Genomic DNA, 14,960 nt, shown 5'->3' on the forward strand with positions numbered 1-14,960 from the left:
CCTCTTTGATATACTGATTTCATTTCTGTTGGATATACACCCAAGAATAGCATAGCCAGGTGTAGGGGAATTGTATTTATAGTTTTTTAGGGACCTCCACATTGTTTTCCATAATGGCTACCCAACTGTCCACACCCTAACTAGCACTTGTGTTTTTTTTATTATTGCCATTCTGACTAGTGTGAAATGATATCCCATTGTGACTTTGATTTGCATTCACCTGGTACTTGATGACATTGAGCATTTTTTCACGCATCCATTGGCCATTTGTGAATCTTCTTTTTTGAAATGTCTGTTCAAATCATTTGACCATTTTTAAATCAGATTATTTGCTTATTTGGCCTATAGTGTGGTTTGTGATATTTCCTTGTTGATTTTTTGTGTGTGTGGTATTGGGGTTTGAACTCAGGGTTTTGCCATTTGCTACTCTACCACTTGAGCCACACCTCCAGCCCTTTTTGTACTGGTTGTTTTGGAGGTAGGGTCTTGCTTTTTGCATAGGCTGGCCTGGTCTGTGATCTTATTTTAATCTTCCTGCCATCGTGTACCCTCATACACAGCTTTTTTCTGTTGGGATGAGGTCTTGAAAACTTTTTGCACCAGCTGCCCTTGAACCACGATCTCCTTGATCTCAGCCTTCAGAGTAGCTAGGATTACAGGCATGGTGGTTCTTTGTCATTATATAGTGACCTTCTTTGTCTCTTTTCATAGTTTTGAATCACAGGCTACTTTGTCTAATATAAGTACAGCTACATCTCTGTTCACTTTTGCTTTCCTTTCATGTGGATATCTCTTTCCGCCCCTCCATTTTCACTCATGTGTGTCTATACCAGTGAGACTCTTTTAGGCAGCATATCACTAGGTCTTAGTTTTTAGCCACTTAGCTAATCTAAACCTTTTAATTGGGAAATGTATTCCATCCTCGCTTAAGGTTATTATTGATAGATGAGGAAAAAAATCCAGTCATTTTGCTAGTTTTTCTGGTTATTTTACATAACTTCTACTGCTTTCTTCCTCTCTTGCTCATCTTTGTGATTTGGTGTTTTTCCACATTGATAAGTTCTGATTCTTTTTTCACTCTCTTTTATCTATTTGCTTTTAGAAGTGAGTTTCATGTGTTTGCATGTTTCCATCACAGTAGGCATACTTCCACTTTTAGGTGTAAGACTCCCTTGAGCATTTCTTGTAAGGTCAGTCTGGTGTGATGAATTCTCAATTTTTACTTGTCTTAAAAAGACTTTATTTCTCCTTCTTTTTATGAAGGATAGATTTGCTGGGGCTTGTATTCTCAGCTGCCAATTTTTTCTTTCAGGATTTTGAATATATCAGTCCATTCTGTCCTGGCCTGTAATAATTCTGCTATGAGACTAACCAGGGATTTTTTACCTATGAATTTCTTTTCTTTTGCTCTTTTTAGAATTTTCTCATTGTCTTGGATTTTTGAGAGCTTGACTATAACAGGATCAAGAGGACAATTTTTAGTTACGGTTAGAGAAAGTCCTTTGAGTTTCCTGGATCTGAATGTATCTTTCCCAAGGTTTGTAAAGTCTTTAGCTATTATTTCATTAAATATGTTTTCTATGACTTTTGCTTGCTTTCTTTTTTGGAAAATTTGTAATGTAAATATTTGTTCACTTAATGGTCTTCCACAAGTTTCATTCTTCTTAATTAAAAAAAATCAACTGGGTTATTTCAAAAGACCTGTCTATAATACCAGAAATTCTCTGCTGTACTTATTCTAGTCTGTTGTTGAGGCTGTCAAGTGCATTTTTTATTTCATCTGTTGAGATCTTCAATAAAGACATCTGTTTGGTTCTTTTCTCCTGATCGCTACCTCTTTGCTGAATTCTTCACAGATTGTGAGTTGTTTTCCTGCTTCACTGAGTGTGTACAGCTGTACTCGCTCATGACTCTCGCTGAGTTGCCTTGTAACCACTACATGGAATACTTTGTCAGGCAACCCCTGATTTCCCTTCTTGGGGATTTATTACTGAAGAGTTAGAGTGTCCTCTCAGAGGTGTCACATCACCTTCTTTTTCATGCTTTTTGTGTCTCTGTGTTGATGTTTGCACATCTACTGGATTAGTTGCCTCTACAATTTTAGGGTGACTTTTGTAGTAAAAGATCTTCTCCTGCAGATGTGTCCTAGGGTGTCAGTTGGGTAGGTTGTATTGGCTTTGGCTTCAGGTGGGCACACTAGTGTCATCTCCATGTGGCTTCCTCAGCCTTAATCAGTGTTGGCAATGGCCATGATGTCTCTGTGGCCCAGGCTACAGGCTTTGTGGGGTTGCTCTACCAGCTGAAATGCAGCTCTGTTAGGTGACACTGGCTCACCAGTGGCCCCGGCTGTGGCATATGTGACTGTAGGTGTGGGGTGCTCATCAGTTTCTCTGGGTTGCATGGAGTGGGCCAACTCTGGCTGGCCCAGGAAGGTGAGGCATGGCTGACATGGAGGGAGGTGGGCACTGTTCAGGGTCTGACAGCCACACAGGATCCAGGCTACTCTGGCAGGCTCTTGACAGTGGGGGTGAGGTGCTCATCAGTGTCCAAGGGCTGTTTGGGTGCTTTCTTGGGGTCTTAGCAGGCCAAGCCTCTCAGGGCAGGACTCCCAGCTGCTTCCCAGGGCTGCAAGTTGGTGATCTGTGGCTCCACAATAGAAAGGGGATGCCTGACTGCTTCCTGGGGCTACAGGAGGGTAGCAGGGCCACCTGGCTGATTCCAAGGGCCATAGGTGAGTGGGTGGGGCCATTTGGCTGGTTTGTGAGACAGTGGTTTGTAGGAGGAGTGTAGGAAGGTGGGCTGAACTCTGTCAGCCAGTGTACTGCTGTGGACTCAGTGGCAGCTCTCCAGGCTTCACCGGCAACTAATACCCCAGGGCTCCGGCCTTAGTGATAACTGCTGTATGTCAGTCTGCTTACCCCTTCCCATGTGCAGACCTTCTTGGTGCAGGTTGATCTTAACTGGGGAGAGGGAGCTCCATCACTCCCTTCCCTTTGAGCCTCTCTGCCACGTCCCAGTTGCACTCCAATCTCTCCCTCAAATGCTGCAGAGAAATAGCAGACTTCTTTTTTCTTTGTTTTCTTCCCCTTTTTTGTGCATGAAACCATGCCAGGCACTTCTGGTCAGCCACCTTCCTGACACACTTCTATATCAATGAAAAATTCTTAGAAAAACCTAGTTTTTTCTAATTACAACCAACTTAATCACGCACAAATTTTCTTCTATCAGACCTGTCGTTTACAAACCTATATCCTGATCAGAGCCTCTGTGAAGTGCTCACACCTTTAGATTTGTCCTGTATTTCCTTCTCTCCAGTCTGGAACAATACAGGCATTCTACTTGAGTCAACATAAAGTTCTCTCTCTTTTTTTAACTTTCATTTCCAAAAACACATCCTCACCCTCTTACACTGTGGGTGGGAATGTAAACTAGTACAACCACTCTGGAAAAAAATTTGGAGGCTACTTAAAAAGCTAGACATTGATCTACCATTTGATCCAGCAATACCACTCTTGGGGATAGACCCAAAAGACTGTGACACAGGTTACTCCAGAGGCACCTGCACACCTATGTTTATTGCACCACTATTCACAATAGCCAAGTTATGGAAACAGCCAAGATGCCCCACTACTGACGAATGGATCAAGAAAATGTGGTATCTATACACAATGGAATTTTATGCAGCCATGAAGAAGAATGAAATGTTATCATTCGCTGGTAAATGGATGGAATTGGAGAACATCATTCTGAGTGAGGTTAGCCTGGCCCAAAAGACCAAAAATCATATGTTCTCCCTCATATGTGGACATTAGATCAAGGGCAAACACAACAAGGGGATTGAACTTTGATCACATGATAAAGTGAGAGCACACAAGGGAGAGATGAGGATAGGTAAGACACCTAAAAAATTAGCTAGCATTTGTTGCCCCCAACACAGAGAAACTAAAGCAGATACCTTAAAAGCAACTGAGGTCAATAAGAGAAGGGGACCAGGAACTAGAGAAAAGGTGAGATCAAAAAGAATTAACCTAGAAGGTAACACACATGCATAGGAAATCAATGCGAGTCAACTCCCTGTATAGCTATCCTTATCTCAACCAGCAAAAACCCTTGTTCCTTCCTATTATTGCTTATACTCTCTCTACAACAAAATTAGAGATAAGGGCAGAATAGTTTCTGCTGGGTATCGAGGGGAAGGGGGGGAGAGGGAGGGGGTGGGGTGGGTGGTAAGGGAGGGGGTGGGGGCAGGGGGGAGAAATGACCCAAGCATTGTATGCACATATGAATAATAAAAAAATAAAAATAAACATAAAAAATAATAAAATAATAAAACAAAAACACATCCTCATCTCTCTAGTTCCTACTCACTAGTTCCTCCCTGACATGTTTATATTTTCTTCTTAGATTCACATTTTAGAAACAATCCTTAAAAAAAAAATCCCTCAGAATTGGGCAAAGTGACTCTTTTTTCTTCAACAAAAAAAGCATGTCTTTCTTGTAGTTTTTCTCATAAAAGTACATCTTAACGTTCTTGTATTTTTCTCACACAGAATTGCACGTGCTAATTAGAATTTTAAAGCTTAGTGACTTTACCTCCTAGTAACAACCCAGAGAGAAGGGGTCTTGAGTTGTTTACCAATGCCAGTGACTCTCGAACACATATCGTACAGCTTCTGATCAGATTTTGAGGTGAAGCAGATCCCCATAGCAGCTTATTTTTTTTAATTCTCTCCTATCTTTGCTTTTTTTCTAATGAGTTTAGGGGTCACTTCTTCAAGTGTTTCCATTTTTGCTACTGATTTTTAAAAAAAACTGACCTCCAATTGATCTTAAGCTTAATAAGAAGTTTGCCTTTCTTTTGTTGCTGGTCTGGTTTGCTTGTCAAGTCAACGAGCCATGGAAACGCTTTTAGAAATGGCTTCTAAAGGGTTTTTGCAAGCCAGGCATGATGACTCATGCCTGTAATCCCAGCTACTCAGGAGGCAGAGATTAGGAGAATGGGGGTTCAAGGACAGACAGGGCAATAAAGCTCATGAGACCCCCATTTCAACCAATTAAAAGCTGGGTGTGGTGGTGCACACCTGTCATCCCAGCTACACAAAAAGTTTAAATAGGATCACAGTCCAGGCCATCTGGGGCATAAGTGCAAGACCCTATTCAAAAAATAACTAAAGAAAATTTATTTTATTTTTTTTTGAAAAAAATCACTCCTCTATTTTATTTCCTTTTTCTTTTATTATTCATATGTGCATACAAGGCTTGGGTCATTTCTCCCCCCTGCCCCCACCCCCTCCCTTACCACCCACTCCGCCCCCTCCCTCTCCCCCCCACCCCCTCAATACCCAGCAGAAACTATTTTGCCCTTATCTCTAATTTTGTTGTAGAGAGAGTATAAGCAGTAATAGGAAGGAACAAGGGTTTTTGCTGGTTGAGATAAGGATATAATAACTGAAGCAAAAAAAAAAAAAAAGGGTGGGGGAGTGGCCTAAGTGGCAGAGTGCCTGCCTAGCAAGCATGAGGCCCTAAGTTCAAACCCCAGTACTGCCAAAAAGAAAAGGAAAAGTTATTTGCATTTTTTTTTGTTTTTCCTAGTCCTTGTGATATACATTTTTGTGCTGCATAGTTATTTTTTATTATTGCTGTGAGTCAAGATATTGACAAAGGCATAAGGGTGTTTTGTTTCGTTTTGTTTTTAAAGGCAAAGGGCTGGTGGAGTGGCTCCAGAGATAGAATGCCTTCTTAGCAAGTGTGAAGCCCTGAGTTCAAACCCCAGTCTGCCAAAAAAAAGAATTAAGAAAAGGCAGAACTATCTCATCAACCTAAGTCACTGGTTCTCAGGCAAGCTAAACCTTCATGTTCTTGAACGCGATCGTGCCAGGGTGTCTAGGTTTCACGCAGCTGCTGCTTCACCTAAGCATTAATGTGGACGCTTTTCTTCTTTCCCGGAAACCTGAGTGGACTTCGCCCTGTGTTTGCTTCCATTTGTTTTTACCTTTTTAGAAGCAAAAAAGTCAGCAGATTCAGAGCAGAAAGAGAAACAATTGAGAGACGGCAAACCTAGAAGCCACAGCACGCCCTTGTCTGGTTTACGTTGTTTAACTGCATAGCTACCGTGTAAGACTTGTCCATGTGGGGGAGCAGTTTAAGTGTACAGCATCTGCCTAGCAAGCTCAAGGCCCTGAGTTCAAACCCCAGTACTGCTACCCCTCCCCCAAAAAATGATTTTAAAAGGACGTGCATGAGAACAGACCATGATATACCTGGCAGGAGTTCCAGAGTTCCTTCTATGCATGCTGTAGAATTCTGCGATCTCGCCTTCGACCACACCACCCTGAATGCTCCTGACCTCAGAAGCTAAGCAGCACCATGCCTGGTTAGTATTTGCATGGGAGAATTCAGGGATCCTATTTATCCTTAATCTCTCTCTCTCTCTCTCTCTCTCTCTCTCTCTCTCTCTCTCTCTCTCTCTTTCTCTCTCTCAGGGCTTTGAGCTTGCTAGCAGGCACTCTACTACTTGAGCCATGAACCCAGCCCCCTTAATCTCTCAAGACCAAAGAAAACCCTATTCCCTGTTACACGCTCACACACACACTCACACACACACACACTCACACCCTACCCCCGCGCTTGCTAGAAAAGCTCTTGACCACTTGAGCTACACCCTGAGCCCTTTTGTTTTTATTTTGTTTTTAAGATAGGGTCTCACTAGCTTTGCCCAGGGTGGCCTGGAACACCAGACCCTCCTGCTTCTGCCTTCCAAGCTGCTAGGATTAGAGGTTTGCACCACCACACCCAGCTGCAAATTTTCTTGAGATTGGCAGGTGTCCTAGTCTGGTCCTTTCTGCCCAGAGCCAACTCAATTTTTTCATAAAAGTTTTATCTCTGTAGCCCTGAGCCCCTCGGGTGACCACCCTGAGGGCTTTTAATAGGCTGTTCTATGCCCACCATTCAGAATACTAAATTTTACTCTTGAAAGAAATTTAGAGATAAGCAGGAGGAAGAATAAAACACCCAAATCATTTGCAAACACATGTAGCTGAACCATGTGCTCACAAAAATTTCAAAGTAGGTGAGTAGACCAAACAGACTATTAAACTTGGCACACAGAACCAAAAAGGAAGACAAGAAGAGTCCTCAGACCAAACATAAATTCTATAGAAGTCAGAGAACTCACACCAGAAAGGGCCTGCAGAAAAAGTCTCTTATTGACCCAGGAGGGATGTCAGGTCCTTTATTTCAGGTAGCCAGATCCCAGATAAACTTAGCAGGGAGACTTGACCAAAAAGAGGGGGGGTCAGCCAGAGAGGAGACCCACAGAAGCAGAAAAGGGCAGGAGTGGGAATAGGGAGCACAGAGCACTCAGGTCAGTGCCCTACCCACTTGCTACAGTCGCCAGCTCCTTCCTGAAGAAGGCATTCTTGCTCTGGTCCCAAGTATGTCAACCCAAATAACAAACGGAAAGAGTGTCCAAAGATCAGTAAGTGCTCTCGGGAATAGCAGGGCATGGTAAGGGGAGTCCATGAAAAGGGAACTGTGAGCCCATTCAAGGAGACTGAGGCAAGGGAAGTTTTCAAAGGCAACAGGAGGAGGCTTTATAATATATTTTGAAGCAGTTACCCTTGACCAAAAAGACTGATAACAAGGATGATGTCAATCCAAGGTTAAACACAGTCTCTGGGCAGCTGTCCTCACAGAGGTATTTTTGCCTTGTGCCCTTATACACGGCTCCTGGCAGTCTGCTCTGCTGATAAGCATGAGTTCCCATCCATTGTGCCCTCCCAGCTTTCCTTACTTATTTACTTCTTTGGGGGTTCTTTAGGAATTGACAAAAGTGACTCCATTTTGATTGACAACTTGTGCAGGGAGAACAGCCTGACTTCACCTTGCACTGCCTCTCAGTCTTTCTTTCAAAAGTTGCTCAACAGTGCTGGGTGCTGGGTGCTGGTGACTCACACCTGTAATCCTAGCTACCTGGGAGACTGAGATCAGGAGGATCGCAGTTCGAGCCCATCCCAGGCAAATAGATCATGAGACTCCATCACCAAAATAACCAGAGCAAAAATGGACTGGAGGTGTGATTTAAGTGGTAGGGCACCTGCTTTGTAAGCACAAAGTCCTGAGTTCAAACCCCAGCCCCACCAAAAAACAAAACAAAACAAAACAAAAAAAACAATGCTCAACAGCTCCTTGGGCCAGCTCTGCCAGATCAGAGGGTGTCAGGGCTCCTGACAGCCCAAGGGCACGCCATTGCATGCTGGACACCCTACATCTAGAACCACGGGGAGGTAGGGACTGGACTCCTCATGTGTGGTTGTGACCACAGCCAGCCTAGAGGAAGGGGCCCCTCCTTACTCTCAGGCTCACTCAACTATTTGTCTCAGGGTTGCATGAACCTGAGCAGATGCCCACCCCACACTGCACAGGACCCGGGATGCCCCCAACAGAGCCCCTTGTAAGACCCAACAGTGTGAGAATCCAATCATTGCTGCTACAGTGAAGGCTGCCAAGGGAGCCACTGGGGCTGGGAGGGAGAGTTCACTGGGGAAGTAAGTTCCAGCTGGATATCCCAGCTGGATCTGAAGGGAAGAAGGAGGCAGTCACCAGTGCAGTCATCACAGAAGACACTTCCAGACTGAAGGAATGGGAGGACAGGCCCTGTCACAAGTGGACCACAAGGGAGAGTGAGATGAGAGCTGAGTGCCTCCAGGCACAGGCTTTGGAGGCCAGACTGGGGTGCTGTGCGGGAGTCAGTAAGACCATGATTTCACTGCCATTTTTTATTTTACTTTAACTTACCTGGTTCTCCATTCTCCATGTTTCCTTGGGGGAGATGCACCAGAACTACCAGGGCCCCTTACGCAAGCTATGATGTGGGATGGGTCTGCTGTGTCCCTCAGCACTTTGTGAGGTCAGAGCTGACCTTGGCACAATGATGCAACCCAGATTTACTGCACATCCTTGGGGTGGTGGTGCAATCAGCTGCACCCACACTGGCCACTCCTGCCACCTCAGCCTGTCTGTGCACCCTCCCCAACTCTACTCTCTTGGTCAGCCCAGTCTGCTCTGGGGGTTCTCTGAGCCTGTAGCCAAATGCCTGTTTTCCACATCCCTTCTCAGCTTACCCACAAGGAGGCTGGGGATTCAGGTCAGCCTAAAGCCAGACTTTTCTGTCCAGAGGGAACTGTGTACACAATAAGGCACGGAGGGCCTGTAAGCAGGTCCCCAGCCTGAAACCAAGGATCAGGTCCCAGAGTCAATTCTGCTCTGCCTCAGCCATGTCCACACACTGAAGAGCTGGAGAGAGGCTCATAGGTCCCTGCTCCCCCTCCATCCCATAACCTTCTCCCTGTCCCATGGGTCTCGTTGAGTCTCCCTGGAGTCCACCTCCCAGAGAAGAAATGATCTTACAAGTCCCAGAGGGATGACACTAGCTCAGACCTGCAGGGTGAGGTGCAGTCAGTCCCCAGAGATAGCAGAGCAGGGCAGGCAGAGGCACTCTTGGTGCCCCACTTACATTCTCCTTCCTCATGTGAGATTGGGCCTTTGTAGCACAGAGAACACAGGTTTAGGCAAGGGCAGGGCAAGCTGTCCTTGAACGTGGGAGGGCAGGGGTCTTCCTATGGTGCACTGTGCAGGGAGAAGGGCTATCAGTTCGGCAGCAGAACAGCCCCTCTAGGGGTCTCCTGTAGGCGAGGCTTGTCCTGGCCTCTGCTCAAAGCACAGCTGCCTACCTCCATGGGTCTCTGGTTCCTGACCTCTCCACAAGCCACTCACAGTTTTGTTGACCCCGGGAATCAAGCCTGCACCCCAAACCATTCTACCAGCTCCTCTCTGTTTAGTGCTTGCTTCCAGCCAGCAGCACGTTTGCGTCAGCATTTTGAAGATGGAGATGTGGTGGGCTGTGTCAGCTGTCCATCAAGCCCAGGCCCTCTTCCCAGTCAGGCAAACAGTCTGCATTGCCCAGCCTGCGCTACACTCTGTGCAGCACAGGTCTGAGATTTAGCCAGTGGCATTGGGGCAAGTGTCCCCTGCCTCTGTCCAGTCTCCAAATACAAGTATGTTCTTTCCTTCCACCAGTTTGATCCGGTCACCTTGGGTATCACATGTGGAAATTTGATGGAAGCAGAATCCATCTGCAGGCATTTTGTCACAGCAGTGTGACCAACAGCCAGTCGCTGTCAGCTGGCCTCCTCTGCTGCCATACAGAAGTTAGCATTTTGAAGCAACCCGCTGTCCTCCCTCTGTCTGCGGTTCCTAATCTCAGGAGGCTCGGAAGACCTCTTTGTTTTGATATTTCTTTCCTCTACTGCACTTCGCCCGTGTAAGTCTTTTTTATTGTTGTTGTTCTGCTTGGAAGTCTCTGTGCCCCTCGACAAAAGGTGGTTCATTTACTCTTTTTGAATCCTCCAGCTTGTCTTGATAGTCTGTTGCCTATTGGTCACCCTCTGCCTTCTTGATCCATTAAATGTAGAAATGCTATTGTCCTTAAAATCCCTGACATGGGGAACTCCAGCATCCATGGCTTGTGTGGGGGACATTGTGTGTGGCTTGTGTGGGGCACTTGCTTGAGGCCGTTTGCTCCTCTTGAGCTTTTCTATTTGCTTCTTCCACTTGTCCAAAGACCAGCATGAACTACTTGGCATGGGGAGCTTCTGAGGTGTGAGTGACATAAATCCTGAGCCCATGGCAGGGCATTTGTGCCCACTCTAGGGAGGGAGTAGCCCCTCTCTCTCATAGCCGTGAAAAGGAAAGCACCCTTCTCACCTGCTGCTTGATAGACGTTTCTAGAGCACGTTCTCACAGGAGCATCAGTCTGGGAAGTCCTGGCTCTCTTGGGGGTTTCTATTCTGATTTTTAGCCTTACTTTATCCCTTAGAACTCAGGCCACTAGACTATTACAAGTGACAATCGCATCTACACCCAGGAGCTGCTGGCTGATCCCTCATCCAGTTCCCTCCTTTTGGCTCCTGAAAATGTCCTGTCGTTTTTGCCAGCCCCCAGATGCATTTTGATATGTTTTTGAGTATTTATAATCGTTAGAAGTGGAAGGATTTTCAAGGTTCCTGCTTCATAATTTTTCTAGAACCTGAAGACATTCACTGTCGCATCCAAGTAGAGTCTCCATGGCTCAGCGGTGAAAGACAGGCTGGCTCTGTACGTGTAGCGTCTTCAGAATTTCTGGCATGAGCTCTCACTGTTTGCAAACACTGTCCCAGCTTTTCTTACAGAAACCTTTGCCTGCCTTGCAAGAGCAGTCCTAGGATTGTTGACTGCTGGTCCTCTGTCTGTAGAACATTGGGCAAGAGTAGCTTGAATCTCAAAATGAAAAATGGCCAACACAGCCTTTTGTGTATTCAGCCAACATATTGACTTGTTGGAAAATTCTGTATGCCGCAGGAACTGTGCTACGCTGGCAAAAAAAAGAGGTCCTTCCCTTCAGGGTAAGGGTATCTGGACGTCTACACCGCCAGTATAATTATCTCACTTTAACCCTCCAGTGCACAGCTCGGGCACCATGAATAGGCAGGTGTGATTGCTGGGGGCCTGACTGAAGCACTCAGTAGTGAGCACAGGCACAGTCTGAGTTTTAAGAATAGCTGTCAAAAGTAGACACAGGGGCTGGGCGTAGCTCAAGTGTAAATCACTTGCCTAGTGAGCACAAGGCTCTGAGTTCAAAGCCCCGTACTGCCAAAGTTTTAAAAAGGCACAGCGTAACCATCTTGCAGTGAGAGAGGTACGAAATTGCAGGGCAGTACTCTTCACCAGGAGAAGAGACATCAGTGAAAACATGGACAGCGTCTACAAGTACTCAATGAGAATGTAGCTCACCAGGCTTTAAGCAAAAAGGCAGGCCAGAGAATTCTATGGGTGTGCAGCTGCCCTTGCTCATTCTTTCCAGTACGCCCCCACACATGCGCCCTAATGTTCAGATGGCTCCCAACTTAGGATTGTTTGATCCCCCACGTGGCTTTGTGATGGTGTGAGGTGCACCAGCACTCCATTCTATTCCTCACGTTCAGTAAAGTAGTCGATGAATTACCTGAGACTCTTGGCACTTTGTATAAAATAGTCTTTGGATGAGATGATTTTGGCCCAACTATCAGAGAACAACTGTTGCGAGCACATTTAAAGGGAGGTGGACTAGGATGCCATGCAGGATGGGTACAGTGAATGCGTTTTTGACTGACAATGGATTTATTGTGGGCCGAGGAGCATCTGTATACAGAACAGGGTTCTAACAGGTTCTGAGCACGATATCGATAATGAAGGAGTTGTATTTACAAGCACTAGAAAGCAGGAAAACGACCTAAAGTGTGCCCTGACGGCACCATGAAACGTCAGGAGGCAACGGAGGATATGATAAAGGGTAAAGAGAAAACACAGGGCTTCAAGTCAGCTCAGCGTCCACCCAAGAGGACAGGATGAAGCATTTCCGAACAAACAAGACCTCCACCTCAAGAGCTGCTCAGGATTTGCTTCAGAACGAAGGAAGGGATCAGAGATAAGATATGAAATACAAGTGAAGTTAGAAATCAAGTCACTGACACTGATTGACTGACAGACTGAGGGCACAAATACCCTGAAACGCTGGGTGAGCAATAACTGGATGGCACCTGCAATGGAGAGGCCCTTCTCAGCCTTCAGCACCTGACCCACAAGGCTGGACAGAGATTTATGTGTGCAATCTCTGGACGCCGTACACACACTGGCAGGGTCAGTGGGGGTCAGCAGCCGTGGACACAGCTCGGCCCAAGTTTTAGGAGCAGCTGTGCAGTGTGAGCCCATGGTTCCACTGCTCTGGTCCTCAGGTTCCCTTCAGCCTACAAGGCGATGCTCAGGGATGGTGTTCATAGTGATGGTAACATTATAACAACAAAGAGTCAGTTGTGGAACATGTACTTGATACCTGCTGGGATGAACCGAGTTAGAACCACAGGGTCACTCATTCCTGTCACCATGTACGGACACTGTGCGCAGCAGCTGAAGCAGGAAGCACATAGGCACCCCAAGAGCTCATGGGGGGAAGGGGGTGCTGCTAGCAGGACTAACACTCCTCCTCCAGAGACTGCCCCCAGCTTGTGCCCACCAGCCCTAGAGAGAACCAAACTTATGCACCACACTTAAGTCAGCTATGACATTAAGATGCAGTGTCCCCTAGGAGAATACAGGGCACAGTGGCACCTCGCCATTATGATGCTCTCCTACTGGGGGCTGCAGCTGATTCCAGCACCTGGTACAGCCCCAGATGATCGCAAAGTTCTATCATTATTTTGGTGGTACTGGGTTTGAACTCAGAGTCTCACGCTCCCAAGGCATGCACTCTACTGCTTGAACCACTTGGCCAGCCCTTTTTTGTGTTGGGTATTTTTGATAGGGTCTCATGAACTATTTGCCCAGGCTGGCTTTGAACTGCAATCCTCCTGTTTCCTGCCTTCTGAGCCAAGATTACAGGCATGAGCCACTGACGCCCAGCCCAGTCAAAGTGCTTGATCTGGGTGCCAGCCTTGCCAGTTTTTACTGCTCTGCTTTCTTCCAGGAAGGTTTTGTTTTATGACTAGAATAAAATTCCTATCTAATTCCCAGAAGAGATGGATATCTCTGAGAAATACAGAAGTGCCTGTAATGTTGGCCCTCTCCCCATGGAGAGCTAGAACAGCAGCTGGCACTGAAACTCAACACTGCCTGAAAAGACAGAGCCTGTGCCCTGTGGGCAGGTGCTGGCCCCACACCCCTACTGAGACAGGACCAAGGGAGCAAGTCGAACCTCCCTGTGGTAGATCTCCTTGGGAGGAAGGCTGAGATGGGGAGACATTGACCTGGACTGCCATGGTGACTGGAGCTCACCTGGTCACCTCAGACAATTCCAGAAGGAGCACACTGACCTGATATCAGGAAAGAAATGGCTCTCAGGAGTTGGTCATCAGTTTGGAGAGCAGTGAGCCCAGCCACAGGAAGCCAGGCACACAGGGGACTCAGAGTTCCAGATGGCCCACACCAGGTGCTGGCCTTAGTCCAGGAGGGGAAGAGGGTGTCTCCTCACACTCCAGGACCTGACCTGCTTCTTGGAAGGACAAGAAAAATGGTCTCCACCAAGGCCAACATTTAAAGGCACCTCATCCTCCAGCCCTGGGCAAGGTGTAGACTCCAGTCTGCATGGAAGCCCCCGGGGACAATATCCATCAGCCATCACTGAGTCCCCTTCTCTGCACTGGGTTAGGTTTAAGCAGGTTGGCAGTGGCCAACTAGACACCAGTAACTTGGTGCCCATGAGTTCTGCTATCCTCAAAGTCTAGTAGCAGCAAAAAGAAACTAAAGATACTTAAAAAAAAAAGAAGTCACTCACACCGCCACACCACCATTTGCACTAAAAATGCCGTCCCTGGGCAAATAGTTGCTTTTTTATTGAATTATGCAATGAGCACATAGGTGTGCTGTGAGTACTCTGCAGACACTGGCCGGCCCCAGGCCCTGATGAGGCAGGCATGACCATCACTGCACTGTGTGGAGAGGTGTTGGCAGTTAGGTTACTTGCCCAGGCTGCCACAGGGGAAGCCAAGTTCAACAAGGAAGCCTTTATGTTCCTGTCCTGGCCCTTAGAGAAAGTGCCTGTCTAGATCAGACCTGGAAGGTGTCTCTAGACAGGGAGGCACCTGGAGGTATCAGCACCGGGGGCCTGGCCCTGACCGGTCTCAGAATGCCAAAGAGCAGGGCGGGGTGGAGGATGTTGGGAACTGCGTGGCCTGGAGCCAAGCTTCCTCCCTACATGCCGGATACTAAGGGCGTAGATACATCTGTGAGGTGACAGAGCACCAGTGGCCACCTGGGGAAGACAAAGAAAACAGCTCCTTTTGTGCAGAGTGACTGCAGACAGCTCATCAGACTAGCCGACCAAGGTGTCTGTCTCTGAAATGACCTTGAACTGAGAGAGGGGAAAGGCAGGACCTACCCTCTCCAGTTTG

Source organism: Castor canadensis, chromosome 3 (assembly GCF_047511655.1).
Source record: "Castor canadensis chromosome 3, mCasCan1.hap1v2, whole genome shotgun sequence".
NCBI classification, from domain to species: Eukaryota; Metazoa; Chordata; class Mammalia; order Rodentia; family Castoridae; genus Castor; species Castor canadensis.